This window comes from Crocodylus siamensis, chromosome 4, assembly GCF_052110815.1.
Source record: "Crocodylus siamensis isolate JL-2025a chromosome 4, ASM5211081v1, whole genome shotgun sequence".
In the NCBI taxonomy this organism is placed as follows: Eukaryota; Metazoa; Chordata; order Crocodylia; family Crocodylidae; genus Crocodylus; species Crocodylus siamensis.
The window spans coordinates 162,884,942-162,908,911 of NC_143398.1; positions in this window are offsets into that span (position 1 = coordinate 162,884,942).

Here is a 23,970-nt window from a genome sequence, read left to right on the forward strand (position 1 = left end):
AAATAAATGGAGCCTTATAAAGAAGGATGTGAGAAGCTAATACACCAGATCTCATGGAACTCCAATTGTGAGCCTTTCAAAGAATATCAGCCTTGAGCTAGACACCTATGTCTTAACAGCTGGCCTCAGATGAAGACCTAGCTTTCTGTAGCCAAAGCTACAAGGTACATGATGTGCCACCCCCAGAATTTCAGTCAGTGCAGCAGTAAGTGACTCTAATTCTGTATCTTTGCTCACATCCCGACTGTCACCCATGTCACAGCTTGTCCTACTGCATAGTGTGAAATCACCCTCCCACGGTTTGGAATCTCTGAGCCTTCTCTTGATACTTCACCAGGAGACTTGGAGCAGGATCTGGAAACCCACCTTTTCTGGGACAAAGAGCACATGATGAAACACATTGTCCTTGGCTGTGAGCTGTTTTGCTGTTTGGGTCTTAATCAGGACCTGGAAAAAGCTTTCTCTGTCTTGCTCTGGTCCTAGTGAAGTGTGGACTCTCAGGTTGGCACCCAATTAGCCATGTGATGCTACAGCTCCAGCCTGCTGAGGGAGAGAAGCCAGAGCCCATAATGCATCCTCAGTAGTCTTGTCTTCTGACAGAATGATGTAGGTGAACAGTGGAGTTAGTTCACACTGGATCTGAGGCTCCCAGATGACCTCTGGGAAGCTCACACTTTCAAAGGTGCCCAGTGCTCACAGTGGCGGTGCTGGGTTTAATTTCAAGCTGGTTTCTCTGGCTCTGCTAGTGTTTACAACCAACTCCATACAACCTAGTAATGCAGATTCTGTGTGAAAAAGGCATTAGTTAAATGACTTCCATAGCAAAGGGGCAAAGATGTCTAGACATCACAGAGCTAGCATGTCTCTTTAGATAGGGGAAGAAAAGATTTATACATGGAGTTTCCAGTGAAACTGATTTGCTGCTCTGGCTGATTTGCTGCTTCCACGGGGGTCTCCTAAATCAGGATTTCTCAATCTGTGGGTCACAACACAAAAGTGGGATGCAAGAATATATGAAAAAAGGTCATGAACAAACTTTAATAATGGAGTCTCCTTTAAAAGAGAAAAATATGGGAGACTGTGGCTTTTCCCTTGCAGGCTGGCAGAGCTGCAGCCTGCAAGGAGCTGCTTGGTGCCCCCCCATGCCCCACAGACACTTCTTCTGCCCCACACACCCGCTTCCTGGGGCCTGGGGGCAGTGGGTTGGGAGTGAGGGGCAGTGGGTTGGGACTAGCCATTGATGTTTGCAAATGGATCCTGATACAAAAAAGTAGAGAACCACTGTCCTACACGGATTCCTTACCTGGGATGCAAGGGGAGGCCAGGGTATCGAGCAAGGCTCCTCATCCCATTGGCATGAAGGGTGACATGCTGGATTTCCCCCCAGGGCAGGGTGGATGCCTTGTGTTTATGTCCCCACTGCTCAGAGCCACACAACGATGGAGTATGCAGTGCAGTGTCAGGGCGGGGTGAAATGTTGCCAGGGTCCAAGCCATGGTATAAACAGCATCATGCTTGAATCTGGGAGTGGAGGGTGTAATGTCATGCTGGACCTGAGCCAGAGACACAGGCGTGACCATTCATAACAACTAGGACATTATGGGCAGAATCCCCTCTCCAGGCCTCCTCTGTGAACTAAGCCCCTGCACCTTGCATTTCAGATACACTGGATAAAATGGATGGATCATCATAGTAGAGAAGTTTCTGCTCTATTGGGAGCAAGGGTCCAGACTAGAACACAAAAACCTGCTTTTTTCCCAGATCAGCAGCCATCACACTGAGGTATACACTCTCTAGTTGGTGCTATTCTGTCTGGCCCCATGTATCTCCCTCTCATGGATGCCAAGGGGCCAGCTTCAAAAGGATTGTTAGAGAAAGGGCTGCATTATGCCTGCATTATATGGCCAGGTGGTTGGAACACTATGATGGAAAATCAGAGAGATTTTAAAACTTCTGGATGAAGAAGCCTAACCCCCTAGGTCTCTGACTTCCTGGATGAGTGCCCTAACTAACAGGTAGGCAATTGGGCTAAAACATGGGAGGGTCCTCCTGTGTCTAACAAATGGGATTTTGCCAGTGCAATTTTGTGACTTATGCTTCCAGGCAGGTGTGTACAGAGCCATATACCTGCCTGACCAGAGTCTATCCCACTGTACATGCTTAGTAGCTAGGTGGACACTTACGTGGCCACAATCCCCATTTTACGTATGGGGAAACAGAGTCACAGAGAGGTGAGCCACCTTGCCCAAGATCACCCAGTAATCTGGTAAACTAGCTGGAAATATCCTACTCCAAGACACTGTTCTCTACACTGCCTCTGAAATACCAAGGTGGGAGCTGAACAGTTAAGGAGGAGGTACTGGAGTTGAAGTGGGAAGTTTTATACTTGGTCATGAGCAGCAACACAAACTGCTCCTGGAGTGGCCGTGCTAGCCTTGTACATGTAGGTGCCGAGTGTTGGGGTGAAGTGAGAAACATTGCATGAGTGGGTAGTGAACTCCTAGTGTTAGGGAGAAGTGGGAAGTGCCAGGCTGGTTGCTGGACAGCATTGTTTCCTTGGGACTCCTGTCCTAGATAAGTGCTCTTTGGCCTAATCCCTGCATCAGCTTGAGTGCCTTGTGCTGGGTACGGGGGCCAGAGAAAAGTTAGTTACATATTTCAGTCACAACTGCAAGGGTGGAGGGAATGTAGGCAGGTTGGGGAAACTGGCAGGGCTGGCAGAAGACTTGATGGGAAGAAATCAAACATGCAAAAACAGGTCAATGGCAGAAGCCCTGTTTGCTCTTTGGGAGTGAGTGAACACATGTGGTATGGGTGCAAATGCACGTGTGTGCATATCCTGTTGCCTGCATTTTTCTTTTATGGTGTTTGCAGCGCGTTCTTTCTCACTGCCTCTATGCGCTTCTCTGTGGGTGTGTGTTTGGATCTCTTCTAGCTCCCCCATAACACCCCTGTGTTTGTGTGCGTCTCTCCCTTTGTGTGTCTGTGTGTACATCAGTGACACATCCTGCTGCTATGCTGCTTCCCCAGTCTGAGGGAGGGAGACCCAGGAGCAATCCCAAATCCCAGGGGAAGTGAGGAGACATTGATCTGATGCTGATAGGGCAGACGTGTGGGGTGAGCCTTGCCAAACTGCTGGCTCACAGGATGCTGCAATAGGTCTTGGGGGTGACTGGTAGAAGGCAACAAGAACTTGCAGAGGCAAAAATGTCTGCAGGAGTCTCACTCTCTCCCCCTCCTGCCCCTAACCACTTTTACCACAATATCAACAGCTAGAACCACCAGACAGCCCTGGATCCCAGCTGATAAAGAACTTTTCTTCTAATTGCTCTGCAGCCCACAACCAGCCTTAATTAAACACCCCAGAAGTAAATACCCTCAGCTAGCCCTTCCCCCTTGCATTCTGTCCTCCCTGTTCTTACTGTGGTGGGCAGACTCCCAGCCGCCAAGGGTTTACTCTGGCAGAGGTCAGTTGGAGGCTATGAGAAAGGTCTCCCCTTCCCAGCTGGCTCTGTGGCCCTATGGCCTCCTGCTCAAGAATAGGCTTACCCCAGATCCGCTGCACACAGAGTGTTTGTGGGACTGTTGTTGTTGGGATTAGTGACCTCGAGCCATGGTCCTGCTGTGGGCATGGGGGAAAGTGCACAGAGCAAAGGGCTCCCCGACTACATATGTGAGGTAGCAGGAATATGAGAGGGAGAGATGCATGAATGTAGGCACCTCGGTTTTGTGTGTATGAGCAATGTGTCAGGATGCATGTGCGTGCTATAGGCGGGCCCCTGTTTTTTGAAAAGGGGTGTGTGTATGTGTGGGCGAGGAGGTGTGCAGGGATTGTATCACACACATGTAGTGCTAGTCTTCACTCTGCCAGGTGCTAGTGCTCTGGTAAATGAGCCTTATACTTACGTAGTGCATTTTGTTCCAGGATCTTGCCTCATTTTAAAGATAATGAAATGGAGGCACAGAGAAGTGAAATAGGTTGTCTCAGTGAACTAGTGGTGGAACTGCAAGAGACTGAAGCTCCCAGTTTTTTGCTGTGAGCACCAGAGCCAGGCCTTAGGGATGGGTGACGTGGGTGACCACCCAGGTTGCCGTGGTCAGGGAGATGACAAATACACAGATGTACACACAAACGTGTGTGAGCAGCCCACGCTCACAGCAGCACTCTCCCCACTGTTCTGCCCCACCCTAGCTGATGCCTGCCCCAGGCAGGAGGAGTGGTGCCTGGCCCAGTCCACCCCCCTCCACCTCCAGGCACGTGTGGCTGGGGTGGTGCCTGCTTCAGTTTTCCTGCCTTACTCCCACACAGCAGCAGTGGTGCCTGCCCCTCCTCCTTCCTGGTGTAGCATGCCACTCCACCTCTCCACTGAATTGCGCTGCACACCCATGCCTTCCTGCAGCAGTGCCACTGACTTGGGGAGGGGGGGGAACTGGGGAAGAAGAAAGGAGGGGGCATCAAAATACAAGTTTGCCCAGGGTGCCATTTCCCCTAAGCCTGACTCTGGTAAGCACTTAGCAAAACGACCACCCCCGCCTTTAGTTCTTATATACACAGAACTTGTGAGTGTAGCCGAGGGTCCCTCTGAGTGCTATTCCCACCTCTCTTTCTCTCTCTGCCTTCATTGCAATGTTAACTCAGGTTATCCACACTGGGATAAACTCTCGTTCAGGGAGAGCAGCCTAACTTTGCAACTTGAAATGATTGGGTTAGTACAGAGTTGACTGTGCTCACCTGCACTGTAGCTCATGCCTGATGGGCAGGCAGCTTGAGTTAAAAACACTAGGGGCAAAGGTCTCATGTGTATCTGGGACCTGTGTTAAGTGGCGATACCTGAGGTATTATTTCAGTTAACTGTGTGGTGAAAAGAGGAGCGGAGGCTGTCTGTCCTTGGACACCTGCTGCTCAGTTACAGCCTTGCTGAACCTCGTGGTCAGGGCATAGACAATGCTGTTATGAAGGTGATTACCTCCTGCCTTACACTAAAATTAGTCCACAAACCCTTACTAGATCCCTGTTGTGCACCCTGAGTGAAGGTGAATGCAAGTGTAGCTAGTGCCACCACCTCCTGCTCCTGGAACTATCATTTGTATACGAGGTTAAGTACTCACTGGGCAAAAAAAATCAATGTGAATCTTGTGATCATTGAAAGGACAATGGCAATCAGCTCAGCCTGCTGTGCAGAACAAGGCATGAATGCTGATTTGTTACTGTTTTTAGCTGGAAAGCCTTGCTGCTGCTATATTCACACCCTCTTGTCATTAAACAGAGCTATGTTTGGTAGTGGAGTTGAGTGTGCAAAGCTCTGGTCAGAGCACAGCCTGCTTCTGGGTCACCAGGTCTATATTAGCCTAGCTTACAGTGATCAAAACCAGCCTCTCTGAAACAACATGCTGAGCTCAGCTGTTTTCCTGCTGAGGCAGCATGCACATCACAAGCACAGCAGGTGCTCTCTGGTCCCAGCAGAGTTAGTGTGATGCTGTGGATGTCAGAGGGTGGTTAGGTGTGGACCAGCCCACAACGGCAGAGGTGCCTAAGAGATCCCACCTGCCTCGATCTAGTAGAAAGAAGGGCTCAGCTCTGCAGGCCTGGTGCCCTTTAGCCAGGAGAGGAGCTGGAAATTTTAGGGGGCTTAGCCATTCTCCAGCACCAGGGTTGGGTTTTCCCAAGAGCTCAGCTCTGATAAGCAGCCAGATTTTTCAGACAATGCCAGCACGCTGGGTGCAGGGTGGGCTTTGAGCTCCTGCTCTGTCAGAGTCCATGGTTTCTGCAGTACACTAGACACCCACTCTAGGGGCCACAGACTTTTTAAAGGGATACCACTCAATTCCTTTACACTGTAACTCATTGCTCTGCCTTTTCTGGGGTTCAGGGAAAGGAAGAATGCACTGTGCTTTTGGAGAGCCCTCTGCCCCCCTGCCTTGTCAGGAGTCTCACGGCCTTCACTGCCCTTCTCAAGGTTTCTTTCATTCTTTGGCCCACGATTCCAGATGAACCCTCCCTTAGAGATGGGAAAAAAGTGGAAGTCACCCTTCAGCCCAGGAAGTCTCCCCACTATCCATGCATTCCTCTTCTCTGATGCTTTGTTGAGTGAGATGAGGGGTTGAGTATTTGATGAGGTCACAGGCAAAGTGACACGTCTGTCTGGGCTGCTGCACGTGGAATCATGTCATGTGCAGACAAGCTGGGAGCCAGTAAATATCCTCTCTGCTGTGTTACAACAGCTCTTCCCTCTAGCACTACTGCCTCTGGAATCCAGGTCATGACATTGCGCAGTCAAGTAGGACTGAGGCCCAACCAAAACCGGGAGGGGGGCATTTAGATTCGGCTGTGATTTCTGTACCACATGCTGCCTCAACTCAGCAAAACTGGGACCTAGGAAAATGAAGACCATGGATCCCCATGCTAGAAAAAAGCCATAACTGCAAAGCATGATCAATGTAGAGAGACCATGTGAATGAAGAAGAGCATTAAGAAACATTAAGATGGAAAACAGTATCTCCTCTGTTGTAATGCTGACCCTCACCCTGCGACTGATTTGTTGCACTGCCTTTGGCAAATAACTTCTGCCTATTGATTTCCCTATCTGTAAAATGGGGATAATGGTGAGGTTTAATTAATGCTTCATTAGTTCTTTGGACTCGTAAAGCACCCAAGAACTATTAAGTATCATTATAACAATACAACATGCTTTTACATTCCCATTGGCTCCTTAACGCACAATGCCATTTCTGGGAGCTCCAGGGATGTAATTTAATGCCAAGGTTTGGAACAAAGCCCTGCAAATCAAAGACCATTTTCTCCTTAGACCTCTTTGCTATCAGTCTCAAAGTTTGGCGTGGAGCATTCAGTAGATAACAGCAAACAGGGTAGACAGTAGGGCTGTGCAAGGCTTGGGACAGATCTTCGGATCTGGAGAAGCTTCCGACACTTCGGGATCCAAAGCAGCATGTCTGGCTCGAAGCACTGCCTCGTTCAGCTTCCCGAAGCGCTTCGGAGCCGCCTCGGAGATCCGGCCATAGGGTATAACGGGGAAACAATAACGTATCTATAATTTTGTTGTTCTTTTGTCTGATTTGGATGAACTTTTCTTGGGTGGTAGACTCTGCAGAGAGAATGAAGCCTGCCAAGTTTCAAGAAGATTGGTGCAGAGGTTTGGGGGGAACGGCACCCCAAATTCCTGAAAGCAAAACTCATGTCACGTCTAGGCGTGACAACATAGTGGGGTGAAAACTGCGGGGGTGGTAGCTCTTACTGAGGCCACAAAGTCTGCCGAGTTTCAAGAAGATAGGTGCAAGGGTTTGGGAGGAACTGCTCCTCAAGCTGCAGACGAGGAAAACTCGTGCCCTTGGTGCTTGTGGGACTGACTGTGTCTGTCTTGGTGGGTGGGAGACACTACTGCAGGCCTGGCTGCTAAGCTACTGTGTTCCCAGTTACCAATCAATCAATCAATCACGATTCACTCAGGGACCAGGGACTCAGGGACCAGCTCAATACACAGGACCTAGCTACTACATAACTTAATGAGCATCAATTAGCACCTACAAAACCAGACTAAGGAGAGGAAAGAATGAATACAGACAATCAACTGCCCCAAGACAGCGACAGTCTTGGCACAAGTTTTGCCTGTCAGCAGCTAGGGGTGCAGGGCCCCAGACTCTCCCTGCACCAATCTCCTCCACAGCTGGCAGGCTTTGCGGCCGCAGCAGGGGCCACCATCCCTGCAGCTGTCACCCTGCTGTGCCTTAACACACAGTGTCACCCATGGCATGAGTTTTGCTTGTCCACAGCTTGAGGTGCAGTTCCCCCCAAACCCCTGCACTGATCTTGAAACTACCACCCCTGCAGTTTTGACCCCCCCCACCCCCGCCCATGGTATAACACATAGATGTGACAGGAGTTTTGTTTTCAAGAATTTGGGGTACAGTTCACCCCAAACCCCTCCACTGATCTTCTTGAAACGTGGCAGGCTTTGTGGCCTCACCAGGGGCCACCACACCTGCAGTTTTCACCCCCCTGTGGTGTAACACACAGCCATGACATGAGTTTGGCTTTCAAGAATTTGGGGTGCAGTTTTCCCCAAACCCCTGCACAGATACAGGCCTAGTAGACAGAATATACCGTGGGAAAATAATACAGTGTTGGTCAGAAATCACAATGGTCCATATTTACATCAGGCCCCCTTAAAATTGTGAACGTATGTACAGTGGACACCACAGAGGCATTTGTAAGTTTTGTAAATCAGGAAGAAGGTAGAAAGCACAGCTTAGAATAACATCAAGCAAGGTTACCTCTATAGGGATGAATGATCTTTGGGTGCAAGTGTATATACTGTGGAGAAGATAATACATTGGTCAGAAGACCTCAGCTGGTCAGGTTTTGAGCTGTCTAGAAGAGCCAGTGGTAAGTATAGATGCTGAGCACTTGAAACTCTGAACTCCAATTCTCCTCTGAGCTGGTGGGAGAGTCAGGTAAGTTATCAACAGCCATGCTGTTTTGGGTGGATGGTGATTTCCACTCTGGTTGTCACAAGTTGAGCAAGATTACACAAGGACTGTGCTTAGACTGTAGCTTTATTATCTCTATTTTTAGCAAAGGGGAAACTGAGATTCAGAGATTTGCCAAAGGCTAAACAATGAACAAGTGGGAGAAACAGGACCTCTATGTAGGTCTTCTGTTGCACACTCCCTTTATCATCTCAGCAAATTTACTCTCTCTTTCTCTTCATTCTTGTATTTTTTATAACTATGTTGCCTGGTAGGAAGCAGTAGAGGGCACACAATTCTGTTTGTTCTTATTTTCTCATTGCCCTTGTTGCAGTGCCACTGTTCTGGGAAGCCCTAGAGGCAGCAGGTCATAGAGGGAGTGGTCTCCATGTTCAGTGGGTGCCTCAGCATAAGGAGAATGTCTCCAGGGTTAGGCAGGAAAACAAGTGCACAACACCCAGCCCTTTGGAAAAAGCAGGTGGGAGGGGGAAAGCACCCTATACACCTATGTTCAAGGCTATGCAAAGCTTGTAGGGACTGGATGGCTCAGTGGGATGGCAGCTGGTTAACAAACCTCTTTCCTCCTGCAGGAGGATTCCAGTGGTAATCTTGGCCAGGTCAGTTGTTATGGGAGGCAACCATGCAATGCACGGGGGCGAGGAAAGGGCTTGGAATGTCAATCCAGTTCCACAAGGACAAAATGGCACCTGTGCAGCAACAAGGGGAATGAGTTATAGGGTTTGAACTCCCCTCTCCTCAGTGCAGTATGAACATGCAGTGCCAAAGCATATTTGAACCAAAGGGGTGCCCCTTAGCTGGCTGCTGGGGCAAACAGGAGCACTGTATGCCAGTGTTTCCTAAACTTTTGATACCCGAGGCATGTTTTTTCTGGATCAAAATTGGGAGCACACTTCACTCATTGGTCTGCAGGCCAGATCCTTCTATGTGGGGCTGACACAGGCACAGGCACAGGTAGGCTTAATGCAGCCGTGTGAAGTCAGCCCAATTAGGGCTCTATCTCTGTGCACCGGGCCAGCCCATCTGGGACCCCATCCAGCCTGTTTTTTCGCAATATGCTTCTGCCGCTCGCACACCCTTTGGGACTCGCTGCTGTATGCTGTGGGAGTTAGGGAGATGTCTGACACTATACAAGTGTTGTCACGTTACCTTCTGTTCCTCTTCATCCTTCCTGAGACTCCATGTAAAAACAGCGTTGCTCACAAAGTGACTCATGTTCGCCTTTGTTCTTTATCCCCTACCCCCTTCACTCCTGTCCCCCCACCCTTTTTGGTCTATCTCCATGTTCTTCCTCTTATTTAAATTGCAAAGCCTTGGAGGCAGGAACAATATCTTAATCTCTCTAGAATGCCAAGCAAAGTTTTATTGTGTTAGATAAATAGGTAATGATAATAATTGAACTCAACAGTAATAATGCACACTTATCTTTTTGAGGGCTTTCAGGCACTGGCTAATTAATTAACTGTAAATTTACAAATTGGTTAATTACAAGGATACTCAGGGTGAATGGTAGCATGTGCTGAACACTACAGGATTTGGAGAGGTCTTATTCTGGTAATGGAAAAGGATATATCTGGGGATCACCTTGTGGCAGGCCCAAGCCAGGTGCCTGGGCTCAGAGGTTATAGGAAGCTTTCAGCCTCTTTCTGTTTCATTAACAAAACTAAATAAAGTTTCTGATTCCAATCTCTGTCCCCACCTCTCACCCCTGCCATGTTATTGAATCATTTTCTCCTCCCTACCCCCAGGGAAGCCAAGTAAAAGAAAAAAAAAGGGGGGGGGGTTGATTTATTTTGTTTTTCTTAAAGGAGAACTGGCACTATGTAGTTGAAGTAGAAGTTGTCCAAGCTGAATTGAGAGAAATGGAGCTCTTCCTGCCCCACTTACCCTGTATCTGGTATCGGAAATAGGTGGCCAGGTCTGAGCTCTACTCACTGCAGAGAGTTACATCAGCAAGCTGGCTACAGCTGCCTGCCTTATCCTGTGCAAGCCAAAAGTCAACCTACAGGTGGTTCTAACTTACACCATTGACAAAAGGCAAAAAGCTCAGTATGACGGAGCTCGCTGCCAAACACTCTTCCTAGTTCTGCTCTGTGGTGGTGGGAAGGGGTATCTGGTACAAAACTTGCTTCTGCTGGTGGTCTTTCTGTGGGGAGATCCCTTCTACAAGTGATATTTTCCACTGATCATTTAAACCAAGGACTGGTCGTATATTTTTGCCAGATTTCTTCCCCTTAATTTACCTCTTCTGCTCCATTTTTTACTCTATTTTATATTCAGATTTACCTTTCCTAAATCCCCTTTTTGGTTCCTTTGCTAGTGTCCCTTATGCAGCATTCAAGTGTTAAAATACACCCAACAAGATGTCGAAATATTGAAAACAACCCTGATTCAGAAATAAGTTTGCAAATAAGAGGCCCCAGGAATGTCTGCTCTGAATTCTGAGATCATTATTTTATTGTTGGGCATCAGGATTCAGATAGCATTAGGACTAGGGATTTGTGAAAATGGACATGAGTCCTGTCATTCTAACTAAACTAAAGGCCAGTGTTTATTCACGTGAGAATATTTTTCTGGAAAACAGGAAGAGAAAGTTGCCCAGGGCCATGAAGTAAGTCAGTGGCAGAACCAGAAATAAATCCTCTTTTGATTCCCAATCCTGTGTTTTCCCACAAGGTAATAATAATAATAATAATAACAATAATAATAATAAAAGATCATTCAAGTGTACACACTCACTGGGACAATCCATCTCTGGTAGAACTCCACTGGGGAGTCTGTGCAGTTGGACCAGGAAAGACTTTGTTTCCTGCTGTTTATTTGGACTCTCACCTGACCTTTACAAACAAACAGCAGCAATAAAGTGTTTGTCTTTGACAGTGGATTTCCTCTTCAACCTTTCTCCCTCTGCTCCTGACTCATGGGCTGTTTATACATGTGTTCAGAGGTGGGGGTGAGGGCTATTTTAATGACAGCAGTTCCCGGACAGCCGCTTTAATTAAAACGGCTCACTGTCATGTGTATTAAGTCCCCACACATTTCAAAATGGCTTTGGGATGCCTTATTTAAAATTCATTAGATAAGGTTTAGATAAAGCACCCCTGCTGCCATTTGGAAATATGCAGGGGCTTAATACACATGACAGCAAGCTGATGCTGGAGCGTTCTAATTAGAACACAGCACAGGCTCGATTAATCAAATCTGCTCCAATGCATTCTAATTAAATCATGAACAAGCACATCTATGGGCACCCATGGAGACTACCAAATAGCCACAGATGGCATGTTGGGAGTCTGGTACAAAACCTGGACCACTCCTACCACAGCTACATGCCAGCAGAGTTATCATCATTTGATGTTTGTATTGTGGTAGTACCTACAAACCTGGGCAAGAACAGGACCTCAAGGTGCTAGGCACTGTACAAGCAGAGTGAAAAGATGGTCCCTACCCTGATTCCATTCTGTGTTCAAAATGAAAGACAACAGATGGACACAAGTGGGCTGGGGAGCAAAAGACAAGACAATCCCAGTCAGCATGAGAAACAATCGGCACAGAGTCCTTCTGCTCTCCATGACACCAGCCTGTACCTTTGTGGGGAGGGGGTGCAAAATACCAGTTCCCCAAAGAGAACTTGGGCCTGTCTCACAGCCAGGTGAAGATAGGCTCAGAAGTTTTCTGGTTTTTTAGGAACATGGGGATGTAGGACTGGAAGGTACCTCCTAGGCCATCCAATTCAGTTCCTTGCATTTGCAGGCAACTTAACCTGAGGAATCCCCCAAATCACCACTTCAGTTGGTACTTTTGTTTAGTTTTCTGGTTATACAAATGAAGATGTTCAGAGCCACAGAGAAGTCATTTGAATAAGTGTGCCTGGCAGACAACTTTGAAGGTTACTAGAAGAACTAGAAGTATGCAGGAAATACTCAGGGGCCAGTAGAACTGGTTGTGCCAGAGCCAACGTTACTATTTTTGAAGCTTTAAACAACTATGAGGTCCCTACAATGAGGAGGGTCTCCTGATGTGGTCTTCCCCCAACCCTTTTTGTCTATATGGCAGTATTACCAGAGGAACTGAGGGATCTCAAATGTAGTGGACATAACTCTGAAGCCTTCATGTCTTATTTTCAGTGTACAGCACCTTGTAATTTCTAAGCTCTTTGCCTAAGGTTTACAAGAAGACATGCAGATATACTGTCCATGAAGAAATTTGAAGGAAATTAGGTTTCTAGCCATCAGAGCACTGACGTTTGAGAACACCATTCCAGGAAGAGTAGCAAGGAGTAAAAATCTTAACAACTTTCAAGATGCAATTTGATCAGACCACAAAAGATATTCTACAATATAGTCACCTGCAATACCAGAGGAATGGACTTGAACAGGACTGCACAATTAATTTGCATGGGTTTTTCAGGGCTTCTTGGGGACCAGATGACCAACCTCTGCAGATGGCTTGTTGACACAGGTACCAGAATGACTGCATTGGCATGGGTCTGAAACCCAGGGAGTGAATGCCCCTGCCACTTGCCAGTTTGAGTCATCAGTGGCAACCAAAGACTCCTAATTTAGTGGCAGACAAGGGGGGTACAGGGATGAGCAATGGTGGTATTCACTCCCTGGGTTTTGGAGCTGTGCCAGTGCAGAGACACTGACAAGCCACAATTTAACCAATCAAGCCAATTAGCAGTTGGACAGCCCTGACCTAGCAGGTCTCTTTTACTCCTGTATTCCTATAAGTTGAGAGAACAGCCATGTTGGTTTCCTTCCTGCAGATGGTTAAATAGAGGCATACACGCTGTGTTCTCTTACAGGGAATGTCTACATGTTCATTAATGTGCTTTTGCTACTGCTTATTAAGTTTAGTACTTCCAATATGAGGTACTGTATAAAGGTGCATTAGGTCACCCTAATGCACAGTAGCAAAAGCAAACTCCTTTTTAGTGACAATGAATGCACAGTAGATTAATTCTACTGCGAATTAGAGTGTTAGCACTGTTTTTGATGTGACACTTTAATGCACAGTAGAATAGGCTACTGTGCATTAAAGCGCACATGTAGACACACCCACAAAAGCCTTTTCCTTTTGTTCTTTCTTGTTTTCTTTTCTTAGATCTAAATTGAAGATTATTTTATACTGCAAATGCCTGGTGCAACACTTTTGGAAAGCACATTACACAGTTCCTCCTTCCTTTTGGGTTATAGCTGATCCTGCTCCTGGTTCTGTAGCATGGTGTTAATCATTTACCTCTACCAGTAGGGATGTAGGCTTTGGTTTCTGAGGTCCAAGGCTCAGAACCTGATGCTATTACTGTTGATTTGTGGGTAGGTATAAGTGATAAAATATCCTACCAGGGGTTTCTTTGCAAGAAAGGGAAATAGGGCTCCTCTATTCATGGTGGGCCATAGGAATCCAGCCAGCTGCTTGCTTTGCTGATGCCATGCCAGTCACATGTTAGTGAGTTACGGGAGCATACTCCTCTGACCAGCCTTAGCATTCTGTTACTGCTGCAGTATCCTGAAGCTGATGCTGAGATGTATTGCAAATGCTCTGTACAAGCCAATTGTTTTTACCCCTCAGAATATGATTACACTGGAATTCTCTGGAGTAGATGGGCATGGGCTTAAGGCATCCCCCCTGGCCTAAGCAGAGGATGTTGGACCATAGGAGGTGACAGAGATATACCCAAATTGTCCACAATTCCCATTAAGGTTATTAAGGCCTGACTGAATTCTGAAGAGCAGCAGACTTTGCGATGTGCCTCATTCATTGTTAACTGGCTTGTTTGAGTTTTCCCACTTGGGGTGTTAACTTATTCAAGGCTGGCCATGCCATTCTCAATGGAAAAAAACTCCACAAAGAAAAGTACCCATTGCAGGAATAATTAGGGCTGTGAAGTCCGCTTTCTTTAAGGGATCTATGGGAAAGGAGATGGACAGGATCCTGAGATACCTATGGGCACCTGCAGATGTGTAGCAGGCTACAGAGCTTGTAAAAGTGTGTGTACCAAGCAACACACAAAGTCAGGGATGAGCCCTGAGCCACTGAGGAGAGGGTCTGGAGGTATCATCAGCAGGGATCCTGGTTCTCTCTGATTTAAAAAAAAAAAATTGGTTAAAAAAAAAATAACCCCAAATCTTCATGTTTTCATGATTTAAATGAAACACCATACACACACACACACACACACACAGAGAGAGAGAGAGATGGGCTTTAGTTTGCTATGTAAGAATGTCACGTACGTTGCAATACGCCATCATACATGTAACGTGTGATGCAATTAAACCACTAACAAAGGCAATTTCATGATGTATACCAGTGTCCTATGACCAGGGATCTTGGTTTTCTCTGATTTAAAAAAATCCCCAATTTTTGGTTTTTTATATATATATATATATATATATTAGTGTTTCATTTTAATCATGGAAAAATGTGGATTTGAAGTTACTTTTTTTTAATCAAAAATTGGGGATTTTTTTAAATCAGAGAAAACCAAGATCCCTGATCATCAGCTAGGGCACTGGTATACATGACAAAATTGCCCTTTTTAGTGGCTTAATTACCCTTTTATAGTAGTTTAATTGCATCACATGTTACACGTGCAGTGGTGTATTGCGATTTAATTTTGTCATGCTATACGCGTGCAACAGCGTATTGTGATGTACATGTCTTTCACATAGCAAACTAAAACACATCTCAGTGTATTTTAGTTTGCTACCTAGCAAATTGCAGTGATGCATCCATCCCTGAGTCTGCCCGGGCTTCCAGCAGCCCCGTGCACCATCCCTGCCACCTTCTCTAGCTGCCAGCATACTCAGCTTGCTCCTGGGGCAGCATGGGGAGACAGCAGAAAGGCAACTGGGTGTGCTGGCAGGGACGGTGCACAGGGTGCTGAAAGCCTGGGTGGGCTCAGGAAAGCTTGGGCATGACAGGCTTCCAGTGCCCTGTGCACCATTCCTGCCACCTTCTCTGGCCACCAGGACACCCAGACACCCTCCTGCTGCCTTTCTGCACTGCCTTGGGGGAAAGCCAGCCAATTCCTGGGCGGTCCCAGGCTGTGGGAAGGTGGCAGCGACAGTGCACGGGGTGCTAGAAGCCCCAACGGGGGGGAAAAAAAGCAGTGAAGGGCCTGATCTTTTTTTTCCTAGCAGAGGCTGCCCACAGCTGGGGGGTGAGTGGCTGGTGGTGTTTGAGCTGCAAGGTGCCCTGGTCCTTCCCTCCATGGTGGTGGTTTCACCCCTGGGGCCACCCATGTAGGCTGCTAGCAGGGCGGGTGCTATCCCAGCTTGAAGCCAGCACCTGGCCTACTAGCAGCCCACCTGGGTGGCCCCAAGGGGCACCATTGCCATGGAGAGAAGGATTCTCCACCCCCTGCAGCTCAGGGCCTGCTGGCAGCTTGCCCGCAGGCCAAGGACAGTTCTGCCAGAAAAAAAGAAAAAAGGATCGGGCCCCTCACTGTAACAGTGGCGGAAGCCACTAAATTGAAATGGTGGGTTTTTAATCATTACAATGAAAAACCTACCATTTCAATTTAGGGGAACTAAACTCCCATCACATGTACAAGCAGCCCTAGTGAATAGTAGGAGGCATTATTATGAAAGGGTTGTACTAAACAGTTTCATAGAGATTTGAAGTAAGCTATATAAACTGCAAAACAAAGGGGAAGAGAGGTCTTTTAGACAAATGAATGTTTCACATTTTTACTAGCAGTGTCATTATGCGTGATAGCAGTGCCACAGTACACCTCACTTAGCATATACAAACAAGTATAGAGAATCCCTACCTTGGAAAGCTCACTGTTTAAAGTAGGCAGAAAAGGAACTTTTTCTGAATGTAAAACTTATTTAGAAACATGAAAAGCAACTTGTCCTAGGTCACACAGTGGCAGAACCATGTACAGAACTGAGGGCTCCTGAGCTCTAGTCCATCACCCTATCCACTGAGTTACCAATGTCACATAGCCCAGGCTTCAGGGACTTGCATCAGGCCATTCTTTTTTCACAGGGACCATTATGACACCTTCTGGTGCCTGTTCATAACTGGCTGAATAATCATGGAAGTGACCTTGTACCTGCCAGTGAACAGAGCTTTTGTCTGTGGAAACATCAGTGATTGACACATGCAACTTCTGACCAAGTATTGCCATGCACCCCACTATTGCAGGGATGCCAAAATTATATGCACTTATGCAGACCACTCACAATTCCCATTGGCCTGAGCAGAATTTGAGGGTAGCCTGCACCTTTCAGGACTGGATCTTCTCTGAAGCAGAGAAAGATATGAGCCCTTTAGGTTTGACCCTCAATCTACTGATGTCAAGGGAGTCCTTACACAAATTTCAATGAGTTTGGGATAAGGCCTAGAGTTTGGATTCAGCTGTAAAGTTTTGTGAAATTTTTTGGTTGTCTGTAGCTGAGGCTTTGCTTTGGACCTGTCCTCTGGTCTAAATCATTCTGTCAGTGATTTACTGTGGACAATGAGGACAAATGTGGCATGATTCTGAGCTCAGACCTTCATCCACTCCATTGGCAGATGCTGAGCTGTGTTCTGAAGACTGTTCTGTCCAGTTTTAGGATAAGAAAAATATCTGTTCAGTGCACCTTGATAGTGTCTAGTAAACAACTGTCTTCAGTAAAAAGGAGATGAACAGTATATTGGGATGTGTACTTAGGCACAGACTTGGCCTCCATAGATTGCTAAAGCTGTGCGCTAGATTAGAGGTGCTGTTGACCAACAATGATTCAGGGCTCACAGGGAAAGTTGAGTCACTCCATGGGCATGCTATTGCTTCATTACAGCCAGGCTACTGCTTGGGGAAGTTGCATGGTAGTGGCTCTTGACACGTGAGCTCAACTCCTCCTGGGACACTGTGGGCAGAGAGTATTGTTTTGTAAATTTTCCCCTTTTCCTTCAGGGAATTGTTTCCATTTTTCTAGATTCCTGAACTGGATCAAAGAAAGAGGCAGTATTCCCCTGGGAATCCATCTTGGCTTTTACATTTTGCCCAGTACATCCTGGACCAGGACTTAGATGTTTAGTCCGGGCTCTCTGAATGTCAGTGCAGCCTAGGCAAGATCAGTACATTTTATAGTTCATGTCTTCCCCTGTGAAGTCTCAAGGTTGCAATTTAAAGCTCTCCCAGGCACCTGGATGGAAGCGCACTGATTGTGTGATGTATCCATCAGCGCACAGCGGTGGACAGCACTCTAGATGCAGTGCCATAATGTGTACCTGTGTTGCATGGTAGTCACGTTCCTACCTCATGGTGGAGCTGGGGTTCCATGCTGGGTGGCTGAGTTCCAAATAGGTCCTGTAACATGCATGTTTTTGCTCCACTGCAGAACACTGCTAGGTAGTAAACTGAGGTATGTGTTGAAGTCGGGGATAGTTGAATGTATACACTTTGCTACAGGAACCCTTCTCCTTCTGCATCAAAAAGGAGAGGCTAAAAGCAGCCAAAAATTGTGCAAATTGGGCAAACCTCCCAACAAGAGAAGGCTTTCTTGAAACTCCACTCTTTCAGGCGGCGCCTTTTCTTGGCTGTTGCTGTGGCAGCACCCGGCCAGAATGTCTGGAGGCTGTTACAGGGCAGGACTGCTGCCTCCTGTGCTTTCTTATGAAATACACCCACAAAGCAACCTGCAGAGGCTCCAGTCTGCCAAATCAAAGGGATCGCAGTTGTCCCAGGGCTACACACTCAGCAGCATTCCAAGCAAAACTGCATTTTTAAAACTTGGGCTGAAGAAATTAAAGGAACAGCAAGTCTTTCCTTCCCCCGGCCCTGCTCACTGGCTCACCTCACCTGTATTCCTCCCCATGTTTTCAAATCCTGGAGAAACCTGGAGAGCTGAGAAACTAATGCTTATTTCCCTCATGCACCAAAACCTCAGGCCTTGAAGCCACAGAGGGTATTACTCTCCCTAATCTTGAATGCTTTGGCATTTTGGCCCATTTTGGGACAAGGTTCCATTTATTAGTGATTGTTTTAGGAAAGCATTCATTTTCCCCACATACAGAAATAAGGCTCTAAAAGACTGAGAAGGCAGAGACAGGGCCTATGTGTCCTTTGCAATCTATGCCAGATAGATGAGTGGAGTCTACTTTATTGGTACAAAGTGGCACGAAGCATTGAAAAGTGAAATTTGAATATGTACCCTGGATGTGGCTCTTTGTCTTAATGGGTTTCTATTTCCTGTGCCCAACACAAGAATGATGGCTGTGTGGCAAAGGCACTGAGCATAGATTCAAAAGAGCTGGATTCTTTTCTTAGCACTACTGGGTGACCTGAAACAAATTTTCATCCTAAATTTTCAAAAGTAGCCTCTAATTTTCAATGTTTCCATTTTTGCATGTCTCATGTAAGATGTCTTGATTCTCCTTTTAATTCTCCTCATATAAACCAAGATTAGTGCCACTGAAATAAAGGAAGCTATGCTAGTGCCTATACATATATGTTACCTCTGCTCCCCAGAGAAACCTGATTCTTGGAGGTGTTGAGTATCTGAAGCTCCTGTTAACTTATCTGGGAAGTCAGAACACTGAGGCCCTGAGTGTTTAATTCTAGAAACCCAAAATTTGAGGTACCTAGAAATCTTGTCTTAAATCTCTGGATGACTCAATTTCCCCTTATGTAAAAAGAATGGGGATGGTAGAAAAAAGATCAGGAAAACTCAGAAGAGAGGGTAATTCTGCTTATGGTCATGAGGCAGTCAGATACCCCAGTGACAGGAGCCACAAAGACACTTAGATAAATTCATTTCTGATCCAAAGACTACCATGTATTGCATGGCTAACACTAACATCTCATCTCCCCTTTCTCCCAGATGTGGGCTGACTTTTTAATGGGAATTGTGGATACTTTGGGTATATTTCTGTCAACTCCTATGGTCCAGCATTCTCTGCTTTGGCCAGGGGGAAGCCTTGAGCCCATGCCCATCCAGTCCAGAGAATTCCAGTGTGATCATATTCTATGGGATAAGAATTCATTGGCTGGTATGGAGCATTTGTAATGCATCTCAGAATCAGCTTCAGGATACTGAAGCAGTAACATACCTGCAGAGACAATAAGTTGAAACCCATTGGTCAGCACTACATGGCCCAAAGGCAGAGGTCCTTTTTCTGAGGCAACTAGATACAGCTCTTTTTAAGGCAAATGGATATTCCCCTTTGTTGAAAAATGTTGGCATACTCCTTCCTGCTGCATGTGGGAGTGGGAAATACTGCACACTCCCTCTCTGGGAAAGGGTTGCCCTTTTGGTGCCTTGTATCTGAAGATCATGTAGCACTTTCTAAGCATCCATCCCTGAACGCTCTCTTTGAGTGATATTCAGTGATATTCTATTCATTTTTGCAGCTAGGGAAAGCAAGGCTCTGTGACTTGTCCAAGGTCACCAGGTGGGACAAAACTCTTCAGTGGCTGCATCTACACAAGAAGCTGCATGTGCAATAGCCCACGACTAGTGCACAGTAGCACTGCATGGCAGGAAGTGCGATGCAATGCTACTGAGCAGTGGTCATGAGTTACTGCACAGTCAGTGTCATGAGAGCCATTCCTTGGTTACCGCAGTCATTTAGTACTTGTTTACGCATCTTGTGTAGATGTGGCCACCGTCTCCCATGCACAGAATGGGATAAGCAGCTGCACAAGGTGCAGGGCAATAGAGACTTCGACCCAATGAGTCCGTGTCAGGGGTGGGAATGGAGCCTGGGAGTTCAGATTCTCGCGAGCCTGTTCTAAGCAGCAGGCAGATGTTTCTCTGCTTCCAGGAGAAAACATTACTTCCCCTTCTTGGGATAACTGTATATTGGGTGCCTGTTCCTCCTTGTTGGGGCAACTGTAAGGATGTTTTTATAGAATAATTGGCTCTTCCCCTTCAAGTGGCATACTACACACTCCAGGGATAATTGTGCATCTCTTGCTTTATGGTAATAGCATATACTTAGGCTTCACTTTTTCTTCTTCTGAAAGAACTGATGATTAGGGGTCTATCCAGTCCAAGGAGGTAGCTAGCCAATTTCATGGGCAAATCATGGCACTGGCTTATTTGGGGGGCTTATTGCCACAGGGCCCCACTCATGCTTTTGATTGGCCGAGGCGCCATGGTGGTCCCACCCCTCACCACTGATTGCAAGGGCTGCCTGTCATGCAGCCCTGCCCCTCACTGTCAACTGGTGGAGGGGGTGGGGTTGCATGACAGGCAGCTCTCTCAGCCAGTCAAAAGAAATGAGCAGGTCAGAAGCCATCTTGGGTTCCCCTCGGGCCAGCAGCCCCCACTCCTAGTTGCCCACGCAGCCAGGCTGCAGCAGCCATGAGGAATAGTGGCTCCGTCTGGGGAGCTGGCATTTTATTTTCATACTTTTTTTTTCTCCCATGGATTTCACAGGCACTGCCTGATTTTGTAGGCAATGTTGAAGTTCGTGATATCCATGAAATCGCAATCTGAGTAGGTCCCTACTGATGCTGGAAGAGGTGGAAGTCAGAGTAATGACCCCACTCTCGTGCTCAAAAAGAAACAAGCTTCTATAATACCAACTGCTTTTGGTATTGGTGTTTAGTTCAGTGTTTCTTGGAAGAGTCCAGAAAGAGTCCCTCCCTGCAGAGAAGAGAGATGAAGCTGGTCAGTGCAAGTGGGACAGCAAGCCACTAGCCAGAACTGCAGGCCAGAGTGTCTCAGCATGTACCTCAAAAGGCAAAGGTCAGGGCAGGGTATCTACCTCTCTCGTGTAAGATGAGTGTACTTCCTGTGAGCATATGCTACAGTTCTCTATTTGGTCCCAATTTCCAGCCAGAAATACTGGTACAGTAGTTAAAAAATTCACAACTTTTCTCCAAATACTTTTAGTTGGATAATGATGAAAACGTGAAGGACCTAGGCTTCTCCAACTGTCACACACATCCTTATCACTTGTCCCCTTCTTCCAGTGAGAACAGGAAAGGAAAGTATGAAAGAGAGAGAAAGGGGAGGGTGGGAAATTCCCAAGGCAAAAATGGTTAAGTGAAAGGACAGTCTCAGTCCAAATACAGTACACAGGAAAAAGTGGTCTCAAATTGACATTAACTTAATAGTTGTTTTTTATTTCATAGGAAGTTACAGAAATGTTATGCTTGAAGGGACCTCAAGTGACCATCTAGTCCAATTCCCTATATGGGGGCAGGATCAAGTATATCTAAAACATTTGTGACAAATGATTCTCTACCCTGCTCTTAAAAAACCTCTGATTTAGTTAGTCTATAAGGTGTACCTTTACTTTGCCTTCTGCCTGACTTTAGAATAATACAGCTAACTACCTTTTTCAGTTCATGGATGGCACCATGCTCAACCAAATGAAATGGACTGAAATCAATTTTCACATGAAACTTACTCAGGTGTGTTCAGATATTTTCCTTCTGACCAGATGCCGGCAAATGAATATCATACTTAAGGGATGCCAGATAACTAATCCACTCCATTCTGCATACCACATGGCCTATTCTGACCAGCTGTGCTCCACCTGTTCCAAGAAATGGAGGAACCACCTTATCAGTGTTCTATATAGGAAACGGAAACAGATCAACACCAGACTTGCAGAACTAGGAAACAGTTTACAGACCTACCTGCACATAACAATCATTTATGAGACGGAGATATCTGAATCCAGCCATGAAGCCCATCACAAACTATTTAAAGAAGATGAAGAAACCAAAATTCTCCAAACTTACATGCTCCTACAACAACCCTGCCATCCATAGGAATGTCTCAGCTTATCCAACCTTGCTCTCAGCTTGGCTGAGGTGTCTGAACTATCCCATGGTCTTTCTTTCTGTTGTGCAGTGGGGCTACTGCACAACTCAATAAGGCACAGCTATATGGAGACCTCCAGGCTTTTTTGTGCCACCTGAGACTAAGGGAATATTTCCAGGACAAGGAGCGATGCAGCGATCAACCCACCACAGACAGGACCCATGCACAACACAAGACAGCTTCTGGACTCCACCTGAGGACTGCAGCTCCACTCTTGACCTGTATATTAACTGTTTCCACCTCAGCACCCACTCTGAGGTTGCCAAAAAAACAACAACATTTATGTTATACCCCCAGTCTTGCACAACAGAGCCATACTCAGCCTTAAAAGCAACCCTGACATTATCACACAAGAGGCTGTTACGAGGGGATGCCACAGTTGTCACAGACAAAATAGTATACATACAGGAAGCCGAGAAACAAGTTTCTAACAAGGAATTTTACAAATTCCTGACAGAGGATCCCACAACATCATATCAGAAGGAATTAAATAATCTCTTCATAATACCACCTCTGGAAACACAGAAGAAAATTAATACTTCCATTTCCTAGGAACCCAGGCCAGGTGACTTTTGCCAATCAATCCAGGCAATCCAGGACCATCATGACATTTAGTTTTGGGTTTTGTTTTCCTTCCCATCCACATATTATCGTGGCATCTTTCATTTAAGATTGATTGGCAAGAGCGAGGACCCTCATGACATTTATGAATTGTCTGGTTACTGTCTGGGAGGTGGGAAATGACAGATGCAGGTGGTTTGATGATTATATCACACAGCCTCCACAGCTCCATAGAAGCTGAGGATCTTGGGAGAAGTAGGAAGGTGAGGATGGAAGAGGAGGACGAACTGGCAGAGGATGACCCAATGGAATAAGAAAGCACTGGCCCACTTAGTAGCACAAGAGAGGAACCTGTAGGTACAATGTATTTAGTCTGCACGGCAGTTTTCCTCATGTGGTTTACGTTATGAGGATTAGAGCTGGCTAGAAAACAGTTTTTAGCCAGAGGAAAATATCGACTTCTCCCTGAAAAGAAATATTCAAAAAGGTATTGATTGAGTTTAAAAAGATTTATAGTGTCCCTCTCCACTACAGACAAGAGTCACTGGCTGGATTACCTCTTGCTTCATACAACTTCCCTCTTCCAGATATGGGAATGTCATAGAAGCCCTGGTTGTGATGCATTATAGGAGATGCATTCCAGACTCTCTGGCTGATATTACAAGGTGCTTGAATTGCAATTGCCACAAGACACAATAATGCCATTTTAAATGATATTCCAGGGTTTTTGTCATATGGTATTTTCTTGGAATTATTACATTTTCTGTATGTCAGGTATCCAGATTGTAGCTGTATTGGTCTAGAGGAGAAGGCAATCAGGACTCATAGTAGAGATGATATCTTTTATTAGACCAATAAGATTTTTGCTAAAAAAAATTTTTAATTGCAAGCTTTCAGGCATAACCACCCTTCATCAGGCATTGGAGACAAGACTGTAAAAGTTCTCCCGGGTAGAAATGAAAGTTCATATTTCATAGGATTTCACAGAGGAGTCAATAGATGGAAAACTCCCCTGGATAAATTTCTTCCCAGGAGAACATTTTACAATCTTTTCTCCAAAGCCTGATGAAGGGTGTTTGTGTCTGAAAGCTTGCAATTAAAGTTTGTTTTCTTTGCAAAAATCTTGTTGGTT